Below are 17,928 nucleotides of genomic sequence, written 5' to 3'. Positions count from 1 at the left end.
TCCTAGAATGTCGATGTTCACTCTTGCCATCTCCTGTTTGACCACTTCCAATTTGCCTTGATTCATGGACCTAACATTCCAGGTTCCTATGCAATATTGCTCTTTATAGCATCGGACCTTGCTTCTATCACCAGTCACATCCACAGCTGGGTATTGTTTTTGCTTTGGCTCCATCCCTTCATTCTTTCTGGAGTTATTTCTCCGCTGATCTCTAGTAGCATATTGGGCACCTACCGACCTGGGGAATTTATCTTTCAGTGTCCTATCTTTTTGCCTTTTCATGCTGTTCATTGGGGTTCTCAAGGCAAGAATACTGAAGTGGCTTGACATTCCCTTCTCCAGTGGACCACATTCTGTCAGACCCCTCCACCATGACCCGTCCATCTTGGGCGACCCTACATGGCATGGCTTAGTTTCATTGAGTTAGACAAGGCTGTGGTCCATGTGATCACATTGGCTAGTTTTCTGTGATTGTGGTTTCAGTCTATTTGCCCTCTGATGCCCTTTCTTGGTACTTACTGCCTTACTGGGGTTTCTCTTACCTTGGATGGTGGGGCATCTCTTCACGGCTGCTCCAGCATCCCTAGAATAGTTTCTTGGGATGATAAAGAAATCATTTAGATATGGAAAGCATGGTAAATTTTTGACATGGGAATTTCAAAATAATGAAAATTAACTTCTACTTCAGATACTTAAAATGAAGTTTCAATGGTAGTGTCATACAGTCAAGGCATCTTGTGATTGGTGCAAGTGAAAATGGTGGAATTACAGATGGTGCAGACTGGGGGTTGTACCTCCTCTTCTGTCAATGCAGCAGTGCACAGAGGGGTATGGGGCGGGTGGGAGGTAATCCGCCTGGAGACGGTGGTGGAAACTAGGCTGTGAACTACTGGGCACAAAAGAACTTTTGATAAATTCAATGATAATTGCTATAAGCATGTAAAACAGTATTTGTACCTTCCCAAATAGTGGAGAAGGTGACAGAAAAGAAGTATGGGCTATCTATAACAAAAGACAGGCAAAGGAAATAGAAAAGTAGGTGACAGAGTACAACTGAACGTATAAATACGGCAGTAAATGCAAGTGGATTGAACTCTTCTTAAGGGTAAGAAAGTTCTTATTTAGAAACAGAAATTTCAGATTTCAAAACAGAAAATTCAGTGACATGCTATTTACCAACAACGCCTAAAAAGGTATATGTGTGTGCTCAGTCACCAAGTCATGTCCAACTCTTTGCCACCCCATGGACTGTAGCCTGCCAGGCTCCTCTGTCCATAGGATTTTCCAGGCAAGAATCCTGGAGTGGGTTACCATTCCTTCTTTCAGGGGCTCTTCCTAACCCAGAGATCAACCCTGGGTCTCCTGCATCTCCTGCATTGTAGATGCTTTACCACTGAGTCACCTGGGAAAGCCCAAAATGAGGTATAAGGAGGAAAAGCTTGGGTAAAAATAATGCAGACAAAAAGAGAGTATGGTCACTATAGATTGTTATAATAAAAATAATAAAATAGAAATGAAAGTGAAAGTGACGTTGCTCAGTCGTGTCCGACTCTGCAACCCTATGGACTGTAGCCTATCAGACTTTTCAGTCCATGGGATTTTCCAGACAAGAGAGTGGGTTGTCATTTCCTTCTCCAGGGATCAAACCCAGGTCTCCTGCACTGTAGGCAGCTACTTTACCCTGTGAGCCACCAGGTTGATCCTGATAAAATAGAAATGAGCTGACACTGGTTTAGTACTCCGAATGTATAACATTTAATCCTCTTGGTGGTTCTGAGGTGGTTAGACAATGTCAAATTCCAGTTCAAAAGCAATAATCGGGACAAATATTTTATCAGAGACAATTTCAAATAGAAATGTAACATTCACAGATCGGTATGCACCAAATAGTATTGAATCAAAATATAAAGTAAAAATTATAAATACAAGAAGAAATGAGACATCAAAGTGAAACACTTTAATAAACTTCTCTTAGTTTCTGACATATCAAGTAGGAAAACCATAAATGAACAAGATCTAAATACTGTAATTTAGCAATGTTCGTTTAATCAATATATCACAGCATTTTAATGGTGACAAATTATAAATAATCTACATGTCAACAGTGGAGAGTTTATTCAATAGATTAGGGCTAAAGTAGCCATTCATCAGCTATTAAAAATGATATTGTAGATGTTTTAATGACATTGTAATTTAATTATCAATTAAATGGAAAAGCAGATATATAATAATATATAAAGTGTGTCTAAATTTTGTTTTCGTAAATGTCTGCACATGGAAAATATAAACTAAATGGCACATTAAATGTTAATACCAGTTATCTCTAGATCTTGTGATTATGGGTATCTTTTATTAGTATTAGTATCTTTGCACTTAAAAATTCCTCTTCAAAGGATATTTTTGCCTCTGCAATCTGAGCAAAACATAATTGACCTTTGTTTAATGATTGACTCGGATATTCTGAACATCCCACTTGATTCTCACAACTTAAGAGGGCAGGGTACAGATTTTAAAGGGGAGAAAAATCAAAGTTCAGAAATGTAAAGTGGCTTTTTTTTTTTTTAATGTCACAGTTAATGGTGGGGCTGGGTAAAACCCTGATTCTGACCTCAGATGCTGAGGACTTTCCAGTGCCTTCTGCGTAAACCATGTCTCCACAATGGCCTGGCTTCAGCACCGCAAGTGATTCACGCCCTCAGGTAGTAAACTATGTAAACCTGTACAGCTTAATAGGAGTTTTCATCCAAGATGATAGGAAAAAGAGGCAATTACATTGATTATTAGCACTGCATGAGCAAGGAGTGTAGGAATGAGACAAATACATTTTGATGGATGCTGATGGTACAAATAGTTCCGGAAGTCAGAGCCAGTCAGCTTTAAAGGCCTTGAAGGACAAGTTCCACCAGGTTAGTATCTTTACTAATGTGGCCTTGAAAGAAAGTGACCCTTTAAATATAAACATGTTATTGTGACTTGCATTTTAAGCCTCAAGACCACTTTGAAGTGTCACTCTGGGTATCTGTAAACCAACATTAGGATTCCCAGTTTTAGAACTGGCTCTGACCAGTTCTAAACCAACTTATGGTCACAGTTGAGTAATAAGTCACTTGGGCATCACTTTCCATTATTCATGAGCTATTAGCAACCCTTCAGTTTCCATTTCTCTCAGTAGCTGAACAGTATTAATGCCTCCGCTACAATTCAAATAGATTCCGGATTTTTGTTCAATGGAAAATGTTTAATGGTCACTTTGAGGGTTGCTTCATAAGTGTCAGCAGTCTTCAGAGAATGGTTTTATTTCTTCCGATTGGAATGGTTTTCCACTTCTAGATGTAAGAGGTCTAATTTTCCAATTTTCACACTATATGTAAATTAATTTAAAAGTCTTTTACTAATGGACTTTTTTGATATCATGGAAATAGCTTTCTAATTTTTCCCTAATTGCTTAAATAACATGTCTTTGTGAAAATTCAGACAATAATGAAAAATCTAAGAAGAAACTAAAAATTCCCTAAAATTCCACCAAAATAAAATTACTACCGCTATCATTTTGGTCATTATCTTTTCATCTTTATACTGCACATTCACATATAGTCTACCATAAATTAGATATAATATACACTGCTTTTTTATTACAGATTTCTCTTTTTCCTCACCCCCATCCACACCATCACCCCGCAAAGACATCAGTGTTAACATCAATGGGCACTATTCCATACCTATATCTCATTTCTAAATAAAATAAGAACATATGTAATTTATCCCCATGAACATTGTATGTTCTCTGAAATTTTGTAAATGAGAAGACAGGATCTTGTCATGAAAAAAATGAAGCTGTGTTAATCACTTCTCTACTTTCTAAACTTTACATCACAGAAATCTCTAGATCTTAATGGTAGCAAATGGTCCATGAAGTGGATGTGCTGTACTTTATCGAGCCATTCCCATGAGTGGAGCAGGCACTTTCAGTTCAGTTCAGTCGCTCAGTCGTGTCCAACTCTTGGCGACCCCATGAATCGCAGCATGCCAGGCCTCCCTGTCCATCGCCAACTCCCGGAGTTCACTCAGACTCACGTCCATCAAATCAGTGATGCCATGCAGCCATCTCATCCTCTGTCGTCCCCTTCTCCCTCCAGCTTTTCTCTACCATAGTATTGTAACAAACAACCTGGTGCGTGTGTCCCTATGGGCTAATGCCCTTATTTTTATGGGATAGATTCCTAGAAATGGACCTTCTAGTCCAAAGATATAGTTGAATTTTAATAGACATTGTCAAGATTGCTTTCTAAGTAGGTTGTAAAGTTCACATTTCCATCAGCAAAGTCTATGAAGACCCTCTTTCCCATATCTCCATTAATAGTAGGAATTTTCATTTCTTTTCATCTTGCATACCTGATTGTCAGGAAATAATATCTCTCTTTACTTTGCTTGCTTTTCTCTGACTACATGTGAAGCTGGTCATCCTTTTTCATATTTATTTGTTACTTAGATGTGCTCTTTTGTCAATTTTCCATTCACTTTCTTCTATTGGGCTATCCTTTATCAGTTTCAAATGATTATATATTAAAAACACTAAGAATACTTTTCATGTTAAATAACAGTTACTAATAATTACCTCAATCTACTATATGTCTTTTGGCTTTATGACATCTTTTTTCCATACCAAAAAAATCTTTAAATGTAGTGAAAAATTCATATTTTTGTATAGTTTCAGGGAGTGTAGCCTTGGTTAAAAGTCTCCCAATTCCTAAATTATACATGTTTTCCTGACTTATTCTACTTTTAAAAAAATTATCTTTAATCTACTTAGAATTCTTTATATAAAGATCCAACTTTTCTTCTGGATTAATAGACAATTATACCAGCAAGACTTTTAAATAATCATATTTCCCCACTGAATTGAAATGCTTTTTGTATGTTCATTTTTTATATTATAATTCTCTACCACTCTCTTGTTATGCTCTGCTAGTCTAGATATATGTCAAAATTAATGATTATAAAGTATTTTACATAGTATATTTAAAATATACTACATTTTGTAGTATAGTTCAGCATCCTGTATGGCAAGTCCTTCTCCCCCCAACTTGGTGACAATGACTTGGTGGTTAATTGGTTGAAAACACACACTCTGGAGTCAGATTGAACCTTGGCTTCAAGCTACTTCATCTCTCTCTCTCATCGTGCCTATCTGTAAAACCAGGGTGATAGCATTGATCACAAACAATTGTTGTGAAGATTAAGTGAAATAAAACATAGAACACTTAGAAAATTCCCTGATATATTTTAAGCACTGAAAAATTAAGTAGCTTTTGTAATTTTCTTAACCGTTGTGAAACATTTCTTTCATATGAATTGTATTACCTCTTTCTTTCAATCCAAACTCTCCAAAATCAACACTTGGAAGTCTAACTGCAATTGCATTAAAAATGTGTATTCATTTTGGGATAATTAACATTTTTAGGATAAAGTCCCACATCCTAAAATTCTGTTATGTTTATTTTATGTTGTTTTTAATTTATACCTTTTCAGATCTTTACAGTCTTCAGTATGACCCTAGTTTAATTGATGTAAAACATGTACCTTTCTTTTTACATTTATTCCTAAGTTTTAAAAATATTTTCTTACTATTTTGAATGCAATATTATTTCCATTTTCAGTTTGAGATGGTTATTACCAGTGTAGAAAAAAGTGTCATCTTGTTTATCATTCTAGAATTTTTTATTAGTTTCTTATTTTTTCTAGATAAAGACATATCAACAAGAGAGATGTGTGTATACCTTCTTTATCAGTATTAACATTTAGTATTTCATTTTCTTGTCTTTATAGTCTCATCTAAATATTCTTTGATTATAAGGGTGATGTATTCTTGCTATCATGAGAGCAAAGGTGGAAGGGTGACTAAAGGATTCTACTAGACCTAAGCAAAGGACATCAATTCTTGTACTATAAGTAAAGGATGTGTCTTACCATACACAGAGCAGGAGACTCTCAGAGCATCATCCCTGCTATTCAAATCTCCCCAAGGCAGCCTCACTACCAGTGATAGTGGTCAACCAGGATGAAGATCTCACCAGGGCTTTTTGAAGCAAACTCACCATCTCCAGGAGTATTTCATACCTTGCTATCCTCTTCCAACTAATCTCAAGACTCTATTCCTGGTTAATAGGGTTAGGTGATTAATAAAAACTCCAGAAGAATTTAAAGACAATCTCTTTGCTAACACTGAGATCGAATAATATGCTTTTTCTATTTTTTCTCAGTTAGGAGGGAATTACTGTAATTTACTTATCTTCTCATTTGATCATTCAGCAAGCATTTACAAGGTTCCTGTAAGGCGACTGCTGCTACAAGATTTGTCTTGAAGAAAGCCAATTCCATCTTTTGCAAGATGCCAGTATAGATTTGGAATAAGACATAGGAACAAATAATGGAAATGTTACAAGTTTATAATACAAATTGGTATTGAGAAGCATGGAGGATCTGGAATTTTACCCTTTTCTTTAACAAATGAGCTTATTGTTTCCTGTGCCAGTTAAAGACTTGAGACTTCCGGATAATAAAGATTTTATTATTCATGGCAAAAGTAGTAATCAGAGCTTCAGGCTCATTTGCATTAGTTTCCTTTGTCCTCTGGGTCCTACAACAGTAACACAGGTACTACAGGGCGCTCACCATGATTGTCAACACACTCAATGGGTTGTATCACAGGAGAGGAACATTGAACTTGAGGAATTCACTGCTTTTACAGCAAGGCGAGGCCAGCCTGCTCTAGACGGAGACATTACCACATAACTTAAGGCTGCCTGCTGCAAATACACCCCCCCCCCAAAATGAGACGAGTGATGAGTGGTCAAGGCTTTGTATTCTTGGCACACCAGCAAGATCACACAGGAGCACTCAGGGTCCATGGCAGATTGCCTGTATGAATAGCAAGTACAGTAACCAGAGGTTATGAAGACTGAAGTCATTTCAGGAAATGTGATTCAATAATTTTACAATCAAACACATAGTAATTTTCTGTTGGTTGGTTTAACCACTGCAACTATCTTGAGGTTCCATAAAGAATGGTTAATCCTTGAACAGATTTATCATGGGAAATATAATAAAGATAATTTTCAGGGAGGGTAAAATTGAATGCAGCTGAGACTGAGGGGTCCAGTTAAATAAGAAATGCATTTTGAAAAAGTAGTGATTTGGAAAGGTGATGGTTTATAGAATGAGATACACCTGTCTTTTGAAGCACTCCTTCACCTTAACTTTAGAGTTCAGTGCCGTTCACAAATAACGTGACCTCTGGGCTTCCTAAAAGGTACCTTTGCAGACTATTGTCACCTTTTATAATACACCCTACATATAATAGGTATTCAGTAAATGGCAGGTTCTAGTATTATTATGTTCAAACATATAAATGATAAGTAGAGTTTGTTAGCATCTACCTTGTTCTGTTCCTGTCACTTTGAATTAAGCAATTCATTTATCTCTTAATTACAAGACTGTGAGTTCCCCAAGAGCATTGAAATTTAGTCACTATAATGATCTCACTAGACTCTGACTCTCCTTTTTTCTCTTTTCACCTGAATGACACATTTTCAAAACCAACATTCATCTTTTACAAAAACCTCTGCATAAATCAAGCCAAGAGAAAGATCTGGTATGAAGTATATATGAGTGATTTATCACTACTTGTTTTGTTTTAATCATAAAAGTAACACACACTTAAGTATCTTTAAAATTCCAACAATACCAAAGAATCGAGATAAAATGAAAGTATCCAGCCCCCCCAATTTCTTTTCCCCAAGGATGATCATTAATGAGAGTTTATCATGTTCCTTCTCAGGCCTTTCTATTTGCTTAGAAAATGTAGTATTGATTATTATCTTCCAAAGATTCTATGAATTATGCTCAGGTGGGAGCACTGTATTATTATTTCTTATTGCTAGCTTGTATGCATTGGTTTTTAAAATTTAAAGCAGCTATGTATTTGTGCACATGTGCAAGTTAATCCTAAAGAAATGCTGGGAAAGTCCCTGCTCTTTAATGTTTTGAAAGTCCCCCATACATAGTCTATCTTTTTTTGGAGTTTCTTTTATATTCATGTAAGTATAGTATATTTCCCAGAAAACAAATTGGTCTTTATTGGCTTTTTAGTCAGTTTTCTTCCTTTTTGTGAAACTAAAAGGAAGATTTTTATCTTCTTTTCATTGATTTACCGTTTATGATCTTTAAACTCTTCTAACACCCCACTCCAGTACTCTTGCCTGGCAAATCCCATGGATGGAGGAGCCTGGTAGGCTGCAGTCCATGGGGTCGCTAGGAGTCGGACATGACTGAGAGACTTCACTTTCACTTTTCACTTTCATGCATTGGAGAAGGAAATGGCAACCCACTCCAGTGTTCTTGCCTGGAGAATCCCAGGACAGGGGAGCCTGGTGGGCTGCCATCTCTGGGGTCGCACAGAGTCGGACACAACTAAAGTGACTTAGCAGCAGCAGCAGTAACACCCCCATGAGACAGCAAAAATAACTCTCTTATTTTTAGAGCACTTTGTAAGTTACCTGCTTTACAAGCTTCCCAGGTGGAACTACTGGTAAAGAACCTGCTTGCCAATGCAGGAGACAAGAAAAGTGGGTTTGATTCGTGGGTTGGGAAGATCCTGGAGGAGGTACATGGCAACGTACTCCAGTATTCTTGCTTGGGGAATCCCATGGATAGAGGAACCTGGAAGGCTATAGTCCGAGGGGTCGCAAGGAGCCTGAAGCAACTGAGCATGCACAAGTTACAAAGTTCTTTCTCAATTGTCTGGCATGCCCCTCACAATGACTCTGATACCAGTATTGTTATCTTAGCTGACTAAGGAGCAAATGGTAAAGTGTCTGCCTGCAATGCGGGAGACCCAGGTTCAATCCCTGGGTCAGGAAGATCCCCTAGAGAAGGAAATGGCAACCCACTCTTGTACTCTTGCCTGGAAAATTCCATGGATGGAGGAGCCTGGTAGGCTACAGTCCATGGGGTCTCAAAGAGTTGGACACAACTGAGTGACTTTACTTTCACTTTCAAGGAGCAATTAGAGTAATGAAGGTTAAGAAGTCCCTTGCCTAAGGTCACACAGCTAGTGCCAACCACAAACTCAGGTTCCCCTGACTTTATATAGAGAATTCTCCCACCGCTTCATGGAGCAGTTGTCTAGGATAAGCTAAGCCTTCACAGACACAGAACATGGCACCAGAAATAGACTCAGAATTTAAGGATTATGCCTTTAAGAAGTATTTTCTTTAGTTTAAAAAATAAACCAACACACACAAAAAAAGTAAACCAAGACAAACTATTTACATCTACAGCTAATTTTAAGTTCGTTTAAGATGTATGTATTATTATTAGCATAAATAGAAATGGGGCATTAATAATTTGTATCCATGGAGAATCTATACCTCACTTCTTTTTTTATTAAGAAAATCTTTGTGATGATGAGAAAATTTCAGTTCAGTTCAGTTGTTCAGTTGTGTCCGACTCTTTGCAATCCCCTGGACTGCAGCATGCCAGGCTACCCTGTCTATCCCAGAGCTTGCTCAAACTTATGTCCATCGAGTCGGTGATACCATCCAACCATCTCATCCTCTGTTGTCCCCTTCTCCTGCCTTCAATCTTTCCCAGCATCAGGGTCTTTTCCAGTGAGTCAGTTCTTCGCATCAGGTGGCCAAAGCGTTGGAGTTTCAGCTTCAGCATCAGTCCTTCCAGTGAATATTCAGGACTGATTTCCTTTAGGATTGACTGATTTGATCTCCTTGCAATCCAAGGGATTCTCAAGAGAATTTATTTATTTTTTTTTTCGTTTTTTTTAAACATTTAAAAAAAATTTTTATTTTTGCTTTATTTTACTTTACAATACTGTATTGGTTTTGCCATACATTGACATGAATCCGCCATGGGTGTACATGAGTTCCCAATCCTGAACCCCCCTCCCACCTCCCACCCCATATCATCTCTCTAGATCATCCCCGTGCACCAGCCCCAGGCATCCTGTATCCTGTATTGAACATAGACTGGCGATTCGTTTCTTACATGATAGTATACATGTTTCAATGCCATTCTCCCAAATCATCCCACCCTCTCCCTCTCCCTCAGAGTCCAAAAGTCTGTTCTATACATCTATGTCTCTTTTGCTGTCTCGCATACAGGGTTATCCTTACCATCTTTCTAAAGTCCATATATATGTGTTAGTATACTGTATTGGTGTTTTTCTTTCTGGCTTACTTCACTCTGTATAATCGGCTCCAGTTTCATCCATCTCATTAGAACTGATTCAAATGTATTCTTTTTAATGGCTGAGTAATACTCCATTGTGTATATGTACCACAGCTTTCTTATCCATTCATCTGCTGATGGACATCTAGGTTGCTTCCATGTCCTGGCTATTATAAACAGTGGTGCAATGAACATTGGGGTACATGTGTCTCTTTCAATTCTGGTTTCCTCGGTGTGTATGCTCAGCAGTGGGATTGCTGGGTCATAAGGCAGTTCTATTTGCAGTTTTTTAAGGAATCTCCATGCTGTTCTCCATACTGGCTGTACTAGTTTGCATTCCCACCAACAGTGTAAGAGGGTTCCCTTTTCTCCACACCCTCTCCAGCATTTATTTCTTGTGGCCTTTTGGATCGCAGCCATTCTGACTGGTGTGAAATGGTACCTCATTGTGGTCTTGATTTGCATTTCTCTGATAATGAGTGATGTTGAGCAGCTTTTCATGTGTTTGTTAGCCATCTGTATGTCTTCTTTGGAGAAATGTCTGTTTAGTTCTTTGGCCCATTTTTTGATTGGGTCGTTTATTTTTCTGGAGTTGAGCTGCATAAGTTGCTTGTATATTTTTGGGATTAGTTGTTTGTCAGTTGCTTCATTTGCTATTATTTTCTCCCACTTCTCTCAAGAGAATGTAAAGCCAGCTAAACTACAGAGGCAGGCAACTATTGTCATTTGAATTTTCTCTTTCTTGGTCAAAGGAAAAGCATAAGGATATGTGAAAACTGTGACTTCTGAATGATGTTTTTTTAAAATAGATTTTTTAATTTTTTTAGGACTGTCTTAGGTTTACAGAAAAATCAAATGGAAAGTACAGAGTTCCCAAATACTACCTTAGCCTCTCCCCCTGCCCCTACCAGAGAGTTTCCGTTGTTGTTAACATCTTGCATTATTAGTGTAGTGTATTGGATGTAACTGATGAAACAATAATACATTACTATTAGATAAAGTTCATAGCTTGCATTACCCTTTGTTCTTTGTGTTACATGGTTCTTTGAGTTCTAACATATGCCTTATACCATCTATCCACCATTACTGTATCATACAGATGAGTTTCACTGCCCTGAAAGTCTCCTGTGCTGCCCTTCTATTCATCCTTCTACCCAACCCTGCAAACCTCTGGCACCCACTGATCTTTTTACTGTCTCCACAGTTTTGCCTTACAGTATTCAGGTAGTAATGTTTTCATTTCCTCCATGTCTTTGTGTAGCTTGAAAGCTCATTTCTTTTTATCACCGAATAATATTCCATCATAGAAATGTGGTGGTGGTTTAGTCTCTAAGTCGTTTCTGACTCTTGCGACCCCATGGATTGTAGCCTGTCAGGCTCCTATTTTTAGCACGCAATTTTTCTAGGCAAGAATACTGGAGTGGGTTGCCATTTCCTTCTCTAGGAGATCTTCCCAACCCATGGATCGAACTTGAGTCTTCTGCATTGCAGACAGGTTCTTTAACTTCTGAGCCCCCAGGGAAGCCCTCATGGAGGTACGAATCACAGCTTATCTACTCACCCTTTCAAGGACATCTTGGTTGCTTCCAAGTTTTGATAATTATAAATAATGTTTCTATAAACATTTGCTGATTTTTGCGTGAACATAAGCTTTTAATGCATTTGGGTAAATTCTTAGGCGCATGATTGCTGGGTTGTATGATAAAGGTGTTTTTAGCTTTGTAAGAAACTGCCAAAGTGTCTTCCACATTTGACAGTTCTGTGGCACCGTATCCTCACCAGCATTTGGTGTGGTCAGTGTCAACCTAACAGATGTGGAGTGGTACTTCATTATTGTTCTAATTATCATGAAAGAGAATTGCTTTTTAAATCTATTAGACTGGCCAGTCTAAATCAGCCTTAAGACAACTGGATTAGGTCTTCTTCAATTTAGTTTTTTTTTTTTTTCACCTTAGACATATCCTTATAATTCTAGTGAGGAAATCTTAAGAAAAGCCTTTAAGAAAAATCATGTGCTTAGAACAAAGAGAAGGAAATAATAAGAAGCTGAAGCTGAGAGTGTGTTGTCATGGCCAGTGTGTTTGCTGCTTGTAAGGAGCAAGGATAAACATGATTTAACAGCAGTATTCAGGATGATAAAAGGGGATAGTGTGAGCTGGCAGCCAGAAGTGTGCAGTAGATTGCAGATTGCCAATAAAAACATGAATGAAAACATTTTACCCAGTAGTTGGAAATAACTGCTTCATATCTCAGAGATACCATAAAAAAGAAATATCAACATTTGACTGTAGTGTGGTTGCAGGTAGTTTAAAAAAGTAAGAAATTGAAAATTTCTGAAATTGAGGTTAGGAGGAAAGCTGGTAGAGCAGAGATAGAGGCTGCCCTGCCCATAGCCCCTTGGACCTTATGGCTTTAGTTCAGTTGAGTGGACTTCAAAGTGCCGGCATCTGTGGGTTTTTGCTTTAGGGCTAGTAATGACAAAAGCTGATATAAAAATACTCCAGTTCCCTGGCATAGATAAATCTGTGCTGTGCTGTCCTAAGTCAGTTCAGTCATGATCGACTCTTTGAGATCCTATGGACCATAGCCCTTCAGACTCCTTTGTGCATGGGATTCTTCAGAAAAGAACACTGGAGTGGGTTGCCATTTCCTTCTCCAGGGGAATCTCTCTGACCCGGGGATCGAACCCACGTCTCTTACACTTGTCTCCTGCATTGGCAAGCAGGTTCTTTACCACTGGCACCACCTGGGAAGCCCAAATAACTCTAAGGCACATGTTCTGTCCTATCCTGGAGGCTCCCAGCCCATCTGAGCCAATGGCTGGGTGGCATACCCTTTACTGGATGCCTTCTCTTCTTCATCTCACTGACCCACTCCCATAACTGTTTCGGGGGATGAACTTTCAGTTATACTTCTTGCACTGGCATCTTTGTCTCAGGGTTAGCTCCTAGATCAACCCAGGCTCAGACAGTTGTTGGTTACACATTTATTCAGAATCCTCCATCCCCTTTAGTTACTGTGCCTCCTTCTTTCAAGGCTGTCCTGAAACTTCCCCTTTTATTTGCCCTGGAATCCATTACACTCAGCCTGCAGGCGCCAGGTCACTGAAGTCAGAGAGCACATCTGATAAATCCTTCACAGTGCAGAGGGAATTACGTAAATGCAGTGTTAACTCTCCCTTATGTCTTTGCATTTTAAAGGGGATCCTTGGGAAGACTGAAAGTCTAGCGATGAAATCTCAGATTTCATGCCACCCGAATGAAGGAGATCGTTTTGAGCAGCCTTATCACTTCCTTTACCTCTGACTCTGGTATTCTTTGGACTATCTGGGAAAAAGAGAGCAGAGAAACTAGTCATTGTTTAATGACAGGTCGAATTTAGAGATTAAATGGAAAGCACTAGAAGAAAAATTTGCAGGAAAGCCAAGGAATTTAGCCAAAAGCAGCAAGAATAATAAAATAGCACATTTGTTGATTCTAATGGAGGAGGAAACGGCAACCTACTCCAGTATTTTTGCTGGGAAAATCCCATGGACAGAAGAGCCTGGCGGGCTATAGCCCACAGAGTCACAGAGTCGGACACGACTGAGCAACTGAGCACGTTGATTCTAAAACACTTTTTCCTGCGTTTTAACGTCTCTGAAATCAAAATGCATCTTATGATCAACAGCATCTCTAGTTACTACTGTCAGGTAGCAGTCACAATGTTATGGCCATTTCCTGTGAGGTAAAATTAAGTCATAGCTCTTCATGTCACTTTGGTTGAACTGTGTGCACTGTTGATACAGACAATGAATTTAATTGCTGTTTAAGTGTCATTAATATAATACTGTGATTTAGGATTGAAATTCATGTATGCAGAATGTTGTTGTTCAATTGCTCAGTGGTGTCCAACTCTTTGTGACCCCGCGGACTGCAGCATGCCAGGCCTCTCTGTCCTTCACCATCTCCTGGAGTTTGCTCACATGCAGAATGGGACAGGAACAAATCAGCAACGCATAAATTTGATATTTGTTAAGCAAGTTAATTGTCACTAGGTGGATGGTCCTAAATTCCATGTTTTCTTAGAAAGCAACAATAAAGTACTTTACAAGATATAAGAAAGGGAAGAAGATGCCCACTATTAGAAGTTGAATTATATTTTATTTTTGAGACTCGTGCAAAAGGATTGCCTATCATAGACAGAGCAACAGTGGTAAGAGAAATCACCAAATGCTTCATGATGAATAAAATATCAGCACAATAGCAGGCTGGAGGAAATGAATCATGCATTGCACAGGACTATTATTAAGATGTACAATATACATTTATCAGAAACTTCCTGCTACCTTTGAACAGAATGCCCTTAATTTACAGCATGATACCACTGAAGAAAAATTAAATTATGTGTTTAATTATTATCATTTACACTGCTTTGCATAATCCAAACTCACACTCTTAATCCTTTTAAGGATCTATTTGGGGGACCCTCCTACACTGTTGGTGGGAATGTAAATTGGTGCAATCATTATGGAGAACACTATGGATAGTGTGGATTTTCCTTCAAAAACTAAAAATAGAGTTGCCATATGATCCAGCAATCCCACTTCTAGGCCTATACTATTTTTGTTTCAAGGCAAAAAGCATTCTTAAAGATAAAGATCAGTTCATAGTAATGAAAGATTTGACTAGTAATATATAACAAGTATGAATGTGTATGAAAGAACCACAAGAAGAAAAATTCACAAACTAGATTTTAACATGCCATTTTCAATATTTGATAAAATTAATGAGGGAGAGAAAAATCAGCAAGGATACAGAAATTTAAACAAAACAATTAAAGTTAGGTTAATGAACATGTATGAGACATTTGCACCCAACAGCCACAGAATTCACATTCTTTACAAGCTCACATGGAATATTTACAGAAAATCCATATGCTGGGCCACAAAACAATTCTCAGTGAATTTTGTGACTGAAGTCATTCAAAAATCTGTTCTGATCAGACTTTTAAAAAATCTATAACAATTAGTTAAAAGGATAATAGAAAATCCCTATGTTTGGAAATTAACCAATGCATTTATAAACAAGTCATAATGTAAAGGTGAAATTCTATGGAAATTAGATAAAGAAAAAGGGAGAAATGTTATCAATAGTCATACAAGATTTGATTCGTATTTGCAGAAAAATCCAAAAGAATTTACAGATAAATTTTTATACTTGGTAAGAGATATTATAAGTACATTATTAGAATTATTGGAATTTAGCAAAACTGCTGGATTCAGTCAATATATAAAAGTAAAATATATTTCTACATACTAGTGAGAACACTTAAGAAAGAAAGATACTATCCATTATCAAAAATACCAACTACATAGAAATAAGCTTAAAAAAAAGGTGTAAGATCTCTGTGGAAAGATATAATAATAGGCATTAAAGAAGACCTAAATAAATAGATTAGAACACAACTATAAAGATACCAAGTATCTAAAGATTTAGTGCCATTCAGATTCTCAACAGGGTTGTGTGTATGTGTGTTTGTAGCTTGATGAAGTGATTCTAAAATTTATGTGAAAATGCAGAGAAAGCCTGTTATACTTGACATCAAAAAACTTGTTATACAACTCTAGTAATTAAGACGGTCTGTTGATAAAGCAGATAGAACCATAAGGTGGAATGGAGTCAGAAGCCAATCCATCCATATATGGGCACTTGGCTATGACAATTCACCCAGCAGTGGAGGTGAAAAATTAAAATATTCAAAAATATCATTGGAACTAATATTTGTATATAAAAAAGTGAAAGGGACCACTCATATTAATAAGCCCCAAGTGAATTACAATTAGGGAAAAACTCTAAAGGCTTACTATATATATATATATATGGAAAAGTCTCCATGGCTATAGATTAGGGAAAGATTAAGTCATAAAAAATTAACTATAAACAAAAGAATTAATAAATTTGACCTCACTAAAATTAAAAACTTCTTTTTATTGACACTAAGAGATAGTGAAAAGACAGCCAGAGATAGAAAGTATTTGCAATACCTACACATAAGAGAAACAGACACACACTAGAAAAAGGGTAATTTCCCTTCATCTCTCCAACTTGGTGGCTCGGACGCTAAAGAATCACCTGCATTGTGGGAGGCCTGGGTTCAGTCCCTGGAGGAGGGTATGGTAACCCATTTCAGTATTCTTGCCTTGGAGAATCCCCATGGACAGAGGAGCCTGGTGAGTTACAGTCCATGGGGGTTGTGAACAGTTGGACACGACTGAGCAACTAAGCACACAGCACACACACATAAGAGAAACACACACACACGCTAGAAAAAGGGTAATTTCCCTTCCTTCCTTCCTTCCTTCCATCCACCAACATACACTTAGGGGTGGGTTTTCTGTTCTTTTATTTCTGTTTTTTGTTGTTGCTTTCTGGGTAAGAGGAGTGTCCATGGCCCATATACACAGTAACTACTGAAAAATGAACATAACTACATCTTTTAATACACACACAGCTGAATCACTTTGCTATACACCTGAAACCAACACCGCATTGTAAATCAACAATACTTCAATAAAAAATAAAATTTTTAAATTTACCTGATCATTTTAAAAAGTGCTAATTTTGTTTTGAATCTATAGTGATCAATTTTCCATAAGATGTTTTCATCTCATATATTTAAGTGAGATAAAGGTTTGGGAAAATACAAAAGGAAAGTGAAAAGATAGCCTGGGTAAAAACTGTGATTCTTTGCTCTTAACAAAGCAGAAAAAAAAAAAAATGAATAATGTAACCTCACAGGGGGGAAACTGAAATGTGAAAGGGAAGGTAAAAGAAGTTCAAGTAGGAAAGAAAAAGGAAGAAATGTAGACAAAGAAGCTGAGAAATGTTGAAAGATAGTATCTGAATGATCAACAATGAAGAACTTCTACAACACTGAGAAAAACAAATAGTGGTGATCCTTAGGATCTTAGAGGAACTCCTGATCTTGGATAGAAAAATCTTTCAACTTAACATAAATAACAGAGCCTACAAACTAGTCCTGGGAGAAACCCTTTATTATTTTCAGTGGAATATTTTGAAAATAAGGGCAAAATGAGAAAACAAAGCTTTTCTTGGAGAGTTCAATAGAAGGTATATGGGGAAAAATCAATAGATAAGAAAATTTTAACAGGAATAAATTCAAACTAAGGAGAATCTGAAATTGTTAGCATGCAGAAATCAGAATTTTTAGTATCCCAGCTTAATGAACAGGATAATTTTAACTTCTTAAGAGTTTTTGTCAATTCATTTTTGTTTATTTCTTTTGGAGTTTTCTGAATTTAAAGGGGGAAAATGTTTTGAAAACAATAGAATATGAAACCAGATACTTGGTGTTTACCCTAACTTTACCAATAGAAATGTTAATTAGAAAGCATCATCTAATAAAATTGTAGCAATGGTCAAGGCCATAAAAATGTTTACAAACAATAACCCCATTTCTTTCCCAGAAATACCCTTTGATTTACTAGTCTGTATAATCTACTTTTGATTATTAATTTTCCACTTTGTGGTTTGTTATTTTATCTTTTCTACTGTTGATCTTTTGGCCATTTTGTGGATAATTAGCACCTCCTTCAGAGAGGAGGCAGAAGGAAACTAAATAAAAAAATAAATGCATTTGTTTACATTTATTGTGCTTCCTGTTAATACTACCATGGAGAGGTCT

At 37.3% G+C, this 17,928-nt stretch overlaps 1 protein-coding gene across 2 annotated transcripts in view; it reads left to right on the top strand.

Moving 5' to 3' along the window:
• The window catches only part of STAT4 (signal transducer and activator of transcription 4), a 101,992-nt gene that overhangs the window by 39,118 nt on the left and 44,946 nt on the right, over positions 1-17,928 (top strand). The window lies entirely within an intron of this gene.

The sequence above is a fragment of the Capricornis sumatraensis genome, chromosome 3 (genome assembly GCF_032405125.1).
Source record: "Capricornis sumatraensis isolate serow.1 chromosome 3, serow.2, whole genome shotgun sequence".
NCBI lineage: Eukaryota > Metazoa > Chordata > Mammalia > Artiodactyla > Bovidae > Capricornis > Capricornis sumatraensis.
Note: the sequence above shows the minus strand (reverse complement) of the source record. Positions and strands in the feature narration are given on the sequence as shown.